Raw genomic sequence first — 8964 nt, 5'->3', positions numbered from 1 at the left:
AGTCGATTGTGTCATAATTCAATTAAAAAAAGGAGCAATCAATTAATAAAAACGGCCTTAAAACAATATTTAAAAGAATAAGAACGGCTTTTTAAAATACATGAATGTAATTTACGTGAATCCATGAAAAACATCTTCCATTTCCCACAAAGATTGGGAAACAGTACGAGAAGTTTATAAGTGTAAATGGAGGGAATTAGATCCATGCAAATGAGCTCAGCATTGAAGCAAGGAGCTCATTTGCGAGAGATTACAATTTCAATGAGATGCAAATATGCCGCTTCCATCATTTGCGTCATGACCCTAATCATGGCAGCAATTTTCCCTTTTTTTTTTTTTGCATGCGACACGTAAAAACAGGTTTCTCTCGACTGATTTTTCCCCCTCGCGATGGACATACAAAGAATTGATGACAAAATTAAAAACAATTAAATAAATAGGTAAAAGTACACATTAAAAAGGACATAATTCGAAATAAAAATTGAAGTGCGAAAAGTCAAAATTAAAATACCTCCCTTCAGCTTAAGATGTGATTTTAAGGTTCTGTTGGTAGTATACAAAATCCTGCATTGACTTGCTCCCTCATATCTTTCAGATATAATTTCCCCCTATGTTGCGGTCCGGAGCCTTCGCTTTGAAAATGCTGGTCTACGAGTGATCCCAAGAGCCAAGAAGAAATCCGCAGGTTCCAGAGCGTTCTCCATTTGGGCCCCGGTGCTGTGGAATGCTCTTCCCCCTGAGATTCGCTCTGCAACCTCCGTGGAAATGTTTAAATCTAAGCTTAAAACACACTTATATTCTATAGCTTTAGATGAACTGTATTTTAATGCTACATCCATTGCAACCTGGTCATCCTATAGGGGCGGGACTACCTCATGTGCGGTCCCTTCTCAAGGTTTCTTCATTTTCCTCATTTTGAGGCTTTTAAGTTTTTCCTTGCCCTCATGTATGTTTTAGATCAATAGTCTGTGGTTTGCAATAATCGGTGGTCTGTGCAGCCCTTTGAGACTCCTCGTGATTAAGGGGCTATACAAATAAACTTGACTTGACTTTTTGAATGGGTGACAAAATTCAAGTGAAAACCAAATACATTTATTTGACATTTATTTATGTGTGAATATGTAAAAAAAATAAGTTGTGGATTTTATTTTCAGGTGTATTTGTTTGTGTTTAATTTCTAAATTGTATTTTGATATACGTTTTAATTTCCATTTACTGTTATTTGAATGTTCTATCTATCTATCTGTCTATCCATCTATCTATCTATCTATCTATCTATCTATCTATCTATCTATCTATCTATCTATCTATCTATCTATCTATCTATCTATCTATCTATCTATCTATCTATCTATCTATCTATCTATCTATCTATCTATCTATCTATCTATGATATTAACCCTATTCTAATTTCATCGTATTTCTCTCCAAATTAAATAGAATTATCAATCAATGAAATAAAAATAAAATGAGACATCTCATTGAAAAAAAAAACCCATTTAATTTCTTAAAATGAAGATACAGTATAGTGCAGTCTGTACAGTCTGTGTAAACCAGTAAATTCATTATGACATCATATCAGCAGTATTCCCTTTCTGCCAGAAGAGGGTAGCAATATTCCTTTTTGAAAATGGTTGCCAACCTTGCAAATTATATTCACTACATAAATACGGTACAAACGTATACTGTGCAATGCATTCACATGTGTACATGATTGTAATTATGTACATCTCTAGTAATGATTAGAAATGATTAATATGTTGTATCAGATAATATATTCTAAATCTCAGTCTTAAAAAACATTGTTTCAAGAAATCAATACCACTAATATATTATCAAAATACAAATTTCAGCACACTCTATGAATGGATGTACTATTCTACACATACGTCATTTAATTTAGTCATAAACACAATAGGATGGATTTTTATTAAACAAAATAGCGAAATAACGTCAATTCCCATCCTGGATTAGCCCACCCGACTATCAAATGATCCACAATAGCCTTCCTTGCAGTGGTATGCAAGATACATTTATATTTATATTTAGTGGTCATACTACGCTTGTTACTGTTACTTGTTACTGATTTAGACCAATGTTTCCAAAAACAAAGACCGGAAAAATAAAACTGAAAATGAATCAAGGATAGGAAGAAAGAAAGAAAGAAACAAAGAAAGCAAGAAAGCAAGAAAGCAAGAAAGCAAAAAAGCAAGAAAGAAAGAAAGAAAGAAAGAAAGAAGTAAAGAAAGAACTAAAGAAAAGAAAGAAAGAAAAAAGAAAGAAAGATAAAATGAAGGAAGGTAGGCAGTAAAAAATAAGTAAAGAAGTAAAGAAAGAAAGAAGTAAACAAAGAAGTAAAGAAGTAAGAAAGATATACAGAAAAGAAATAAAGAAAGAAAGAAAGAAAGAAAAAAGAAAGAAAGAAAGAAAGAAAGAAAGAAAGAAAGAAAGAAAGAAAATGATACAGAGAGAAAAGGACAAAGAAAAAGAGAAAAAGGACAAAGAAAGAAAGAAAGAAAGAAAGAAAGAAAGAAAGAAAGAAAGAAAGAAAGAAGTAAACAAAGACGTAAAGAAGTAAAAAAAAGACATAAAGAAAAGAAAGAAAAAAGAAAGAAAGACTTTTTCGGGAAAAAATATTGAAAAGTTTTGTACCTGTTCATGCCTACCCAATCTGATGTCATAGCCCGTTCACCGTCAAATCCCTTATTTATTTTTATTTATTTTTTATTTTAAAGCAGTACGAGAACTGAGGCAAGCATCTCTTTATTCACAGCTCTCGCTTGAGTTTTTTTTATGTTTGTGACGTTTGTGGTGAGTTGGTTCGGATGTAATACTGCATTTAATCCACTGTTTTAAATAAACAAATTGTGAAGACATTAAATTCCGTATTTTTTCTGTTGTTTGCGATTGAAACTATTGTGCTTTGAAAATACCCCTTATCATCCGTGATTATAGTTCGTTCTGTAGGTTGAATGATAAAGCATAGTAGCTAAATATTTGGTGTTGATATTTTTCACTGATCCGCCCCACCTGAGAACAGTAAACCTGGATCCCAAGCCAAACTGAGTCTAACATGTACGCTCAAGGCCAAATATTGCACAAATTAGTGGAATAAAACAATAATAACGTACTGTTATGTTAGAATACTCCTTTTTTATGAAGACCTCAATTTCAAAATAAGATAAATGAATCGGTCAGTTATGTTTTAAGAGCCAAGAATATTTTTGATGCGTCGAAATAAAAGGACTTTCTCCCTCTCTCCCGAGGTGAGGTCAAACCAAAACTCGCGTTTATCCCCTAACTTTGACTTCCTGCCTTTCTCGCGTCTCCCTCCGACGGAGTTTAGACAAATAAACGAGTGATTAAGCGAGCAGGACGCCAGGATACTCCTTCTGACCCCACTTGACTCCCCGTGGCCCCTGTCAAAAGCCATCTTGTGATCCCTTCGTGGCGCATGCCACTTGACACCAAGGGGCCACGCTGAAAACGTTGACAATCGGGTCACGTCCATCCAAAAAAGAGAAAAAAAAAAGAGAAAAAAAATAATTGAACGGGATTTGCAGGAACGGAGCTTGAGGGAAGCTTCTCGATACCTTCTGGAGTGATTACTTCCTGTTTGAGTTCGGGTGCTGCCTTTCGCTTTCTCTCGTGGACAAACGTGAAAACTCATTGGCAGGAGTGAAAGGTCTTCCTCAATTAACATTACGAGTATCAGTCGTTTCTTATATTCTTTAAACCCCATTGATAAGTTTATACATTAGTAGACACTCGATATAAAGAGAGAAGACATCAATGGATTTTGAACTTCTAAGGAGGGGAAGATAAGTGTTCAGTTAAGGAATTCTAACCCCTTCTAGAGGACCCACCTGAGCCCTTCCTTTTTATTACATAGTCTAGGTTAAAAAAGCATATCCGCCCTTAGAAGATGTGGTTATCAAAGAATTGCAATTGTCATGAACCGGAACAGGATCAGGACCCAAATGCGTGTTGTTGCTCACACAAGCCCTTTATTTTATGGGAAATGGCGAGTCATGTACATTAGGCAGCAGTTTGGCGTGGAATGATAGGAAGCCACAGGCCGACAAGATCGATACCAATTGCCCGAGCAGATATCGGCCTGATGGGGTCGATACCGGACAGGATGGGACGGATAGGATTGATATCAAAACAGGATAACGAAAATAAACAGGACAAACTAGACCGGAACGAAACTGGAAACCGATATTAAACAACAGGACAGACAGGATAGATATCAAAACAGGATATCAAAATTAAACAGGACAAACTAGACGGGAGCGAAACAGGAAACCAATATTAAACAGGACAAAATAAACGGGAACAATGCCGGACAGGAAACAGGAACGAGTCAAAACCCACGTCTTGCGGGGCAGAGGTTCGTATATATATATAAATATATATGTATATATATATATATATATATATATATATATATATATATATATATATATATATATATATATATATATATATATATATATATATATATATATATATGTGTATTCACTGATCCCCTACCCACAAGGCTTGTCGACACATCACATTCTATGGTGTGTCTTGGGCAAGTACAGCCTGGCGGGGCCCATCCCCTCCAGGCAGTTTTTTAGGGGGTTGGGGTTTGCTCCCTCACATGAAACAGATAAACAGTACTGATTTCCATGTTTACCAGTAGCAGGAGAAGCTTCCTGATCTGACTCAGATACAGCACCTTCATCATTTGGTCGCCGTTGTTCTTCAGTGCAAAGCACCATTCTCCTCAGAAATGTGAGAATACTAATGTGGTGGTGGTGCTGCTGGATCCTGTAGACCTATTGTACAGGAACTATATCAGCTTTTATTATAAATGGATTTTTTCAATGCAAACTAGAAGTTCGAACTAATGTTAGGAACTTCAGCCTGGTGTCAAGAGACCACATGCAGAAAACTAAAGTTGTGGTTTTCTGTTGACCAATACAACGCCCCAAATAAGTGAACTGAAACCTGAAGAATTGGCTGATAACACAAACATGTGCAAACAGGTGGCAGCTGAAGTTGCAGTTCCCTGTTGACCTATACAACGCCAAAAAAAGGTATAAAAATCTTGCTTCAAAATCTCACAGAGGCGACTGCTTAGATTGTCAAGTTTAATAATTGTATTGTGGTGGTCTCCAGAATATATTCTGTCAATAAAAACTTCTCGAGAAGCAGTTCATCTTACGGCCATTAAATTTACTCATCACCCAAAATTCAAGATCAGAATACACAATCCTTCGATCCCTTAACTACTAGGATCGTAGGGGCACCATTTCCTGTGGTGTGTCTTGGGCAAATACAGCCTGGTGGCACCCATCCCTCTCCAGGCAAACAAATGTTTCCACCCGGTCTCAAACCGAGATCCTTTTTGCGTGGTAGAATGTGCTAACCACTGCACTACGGAAACATTAATACTAGATCGTAAATCACTGGGGAAAAACATTTGGGTATCATACGCATTGCATGACTTTTGACTTTGTGACAATGAGGTCCCTTTAAAGGCTCTTAGTTTCTTAATTTTGGGCTTTCACACTCAGTAAAGTCGTTTTGTTTGATATATTTTTGTATTTTAAAAGATGTTTTTAAATGATTAAATAAATAGCTGGATAAATAAAATAAAATTAAAGGAATCAATGATTGAAAATGTCTGTGTTTTGTTTGTTAAAGCTACATCCATTGCAACCTGGTGATCCTTTTTATTTTATTTTTACTTTTGTATTCTATTTTATAACTATTTCTTATTTTATTTTTAATTTTACTGTTTGATAACATCCGTTTTGGCCTGGTCATCCTGGAAGGGGGATTACCTCATGTGTTGGGGTTAGGGTTCCCTTCTCAAGGTTTTTCATTTTCCTCATGCTGAGGTTTATGAGTTTTTCCTTGCCGTCATGTAGGTCTTAGATCAGGGGATGGTGTAATAATAGTCCGTAGCCTGTATAGCCCTTTGAGACTCTTTGTGATTAAGGACTATACAAATAAATATAACTTGACTTGACTTTAAAATAAGTCCCTTCAAATGTCAAATAAGCTCCATTTGTCACGGTTGCCATGCTGCAGCTCGTTGACATATTGGCTTCCCTGCTATTTAAACCCAGTCCTATCACTCTCCTGTTGTCAGTCCGTCTGAGAATTTCCGTGTATACTAGGCAAGCCTTTTTCGACCCTGACTCCCGCCGGTCCCGTTTTTTTGCTCCCGTTTGTTTCCGGCTACGACCTGTTTTGATCCTGACCACGTCTGCTCTCCCGTCCCAGCTTACGACCCCATTTTGTTCCCGACTAAACTCTACTCTCACGCTCTGGCTCACGACTCGTTTCTGACCCAGACCACGTCTTGCTCTCCCAGTTCCGGTTTCCGACCAGTTTTCTGCCCCTGACACCGCCATCGCTCGCTACGGAACATCCACTTCCGTGTTCGGATCACAATCCGGGCACGAGAGCGACTTGCTCCCCACGCCCAGTGAACACCAGATCGTGGGCGCAGCCCCTCCTCTCTCTTTCAATGAAACTTGTGGTAAACATCACGCAAGTGGGTCCTGTTTCCGTTCTGATCCTGACACCATTGAAACATACATAATTCCATGAACTGGCTCCATTAAAAATACAGAAAAAAATCAATATATAAATATCAATGAGAACAGAAGAACAAAAAAAACATATTTACTCTGTGTGTGTGTGTGTGTGTGTGTGTGTTTTTCCATTTGTTTTCAGACTTCAGACGGATGGTTTCCAGGGCCCCTATGCACATTTTTGCCCACCAGCTATTTTCTGATAAGATACAAATCAGTGGGCAAGGAAAAAAGCGCTTAAAACAACATATGTTAGGCACTCTTAAAATCCTCCCCTGCCTCCCTCTGTAGCCTGAGTGCTGTTTCTGCGTTTGAGACGGTTTCCAAAGCGATATTTCAGATATGCATCTATAAGTCGAGACGTTGAGTGGATGAGAAGTTGAAAGGAAAAAGTGATGTTGCGTGTGTACCTTCTGTTTAAACAGGGATTTGGCAAAGTACCCAGCACCTTCCTCATCTTGAGTGAGCCGATGCCTTGCCCAAGAGCACACCTCCCCTCGACTTCCTCAATTCCCCACAAAAATCATTTAAATCAGGAAGCACGAAACTTTGGATGGTCTCATTATTTTTTTATGAATGTGCAAAACTCTTTTTTCAAAACATAATTACCGTATTTTCCGTTCTGTCAGCCACGTTGAATTATGAGGTGTAAAAAAATAGTATTTTGTGCTGTGACGGGCCGTGAGGGTCTGCAAAACCTTTTCCGCTGGCCTACAAATATCTGAATCATATGAAGTTATTATTGAGGAAGATTCACAACATCTCTTCTTTAGCATAAAGGGAGTCAATAGATTAATCCATGGTCTCAACTTGAAGCATGTTAAAGGGTGCCTAATCCATGCTATAATGAAACAAAGTAAATATATATGCATTGTTTAATGCTAATATTAGCTGGCTGAGGTAAAGAAAGTGTGTAAAAGTAAATTGTTGGGATGTCACAGAGAAGTCAGCAGTCTTTAAGGTTACTGATACAAAGCATCGTCAAATTTTCTGTGGCAATCGGCATTAATTGACCGACTATTGTGTGTTATTTTTAGAAAGGCTTTAGTCTCTTGCTGGCTTCACTTTGTAAAAAGATATTCTTAGAATATTTTATGGAGAAAAAAATATGTCACGGGGAAAAAAACCGTTTGTTCTTTGTCTAAATTGTCCCTCAGTTTTGACCATAATGTTATTTAGTGAGTATTTGTTTTCTAAATGTGTCAATAATATATACAAAATTCCAGTGAACCCAAGAATTGTGAGTTATACCCGGAATAATACGGTAGTCGTGATTTGGAGTTAGCGGAGGAGACATAGAAGACTGTAATGACATGGCTAATGCGATTATTAGATGTTTGTTTGGAGGAGACGCTCGGCTTTCCTTCCTATGGGGCCACTAAGGAGCTGGCAGCCGGCTTGTTTTTGCCTTGTTGCCCAAACCGGCCCCTTTTCATATTCATGCAAAATGCGCTGCAGCTTCTACTCAACATGTTTATGTGCGTGTACTCGTTTTTGTTAACTTCTTAGAGGCATTTGCAGGATTTTGACGATCATTGTGTTGACCGAAAGTCCTTGTTGGGACATTTTGCTGGTCCTGATGTGAATAGAATCCTTTTTCAGTAATTAAAACTTAAATAATTGAAAAAATGAATGTGTCACGATTACCCATTGCCCTCACTTGTGCCCGTTCGTTTGGCGCCAGCTGCTCCTCGTTGCCTGATTGGTTCCCCTCCTGTTTAAACTCAACGCTTCCATTCACTTCTTGTCGGTCAGTCAACGAACCTCCGCACATGCAAGGCAAGCACTATTTGACTCTGGCTCCCGTCCTTACCTGTATCATGCTCGTCTGTCCCGATCGTCTCCAGCTCCCTGACTTTTTCCTCGCTTCGACCACGTTCTGATCTCCCGTCCCAGCTACTTGACTCAGATCTGCCCATCGACTACACTCCGATCGCCCAACCCGGCTACTCAACTCATTTCTGCCCATCGACCACGCTTCGATCGCCCGTCCCGGCTACTCAACTCGTTTCCGCCTTCTGACCACGCTCCGATCCCGTGAGCTCCCTGCTCCTCCTGCCCAGTGATCGCTTGCTTTCCCATACCTGACTTCTCAGCTTCCGCAGTAATTTTGGTTGTGAAACGTTACGCTTTTGGGTCTATTATCTGGTTCTGGTTCTGACAGAATGTATGTATTATGACAACAATAGTTCTCTTGGGTGCTCATGGTGAAACTGACTGCTATGTGGTGTGTGTTGTCCGTCATGCAAGTATCTTTGGACCTGCTACCTCAGGGGGTCCTCTCCGAGGCAGCATGACCACCCATTCTTTGGTGTCCTGATCCATGCATTAAAAAGACAAGGTACGGGAGCTTGAGCCAGATGCCTCC

Source organism: Urocampus carinirostris, chromosome 16, assembly GCF_059441175.1.
Source record: "Urocampus carinirostris isolate Australia breed hairy pipefish chromosome 16, RoL_Ucar_1.0, whole genome shotgun sequence".
NCBI lineage: Eukaryota > Metazoa > Chordata > Actinopteri > Syngnathiformes > Syngnathidae > Urocampus > Urocampus carinirostris.
The sequence above is the reverse complement of the archived record's forward strand: the minus strand, read 5'-3'. Positions refer to the sequence as shown.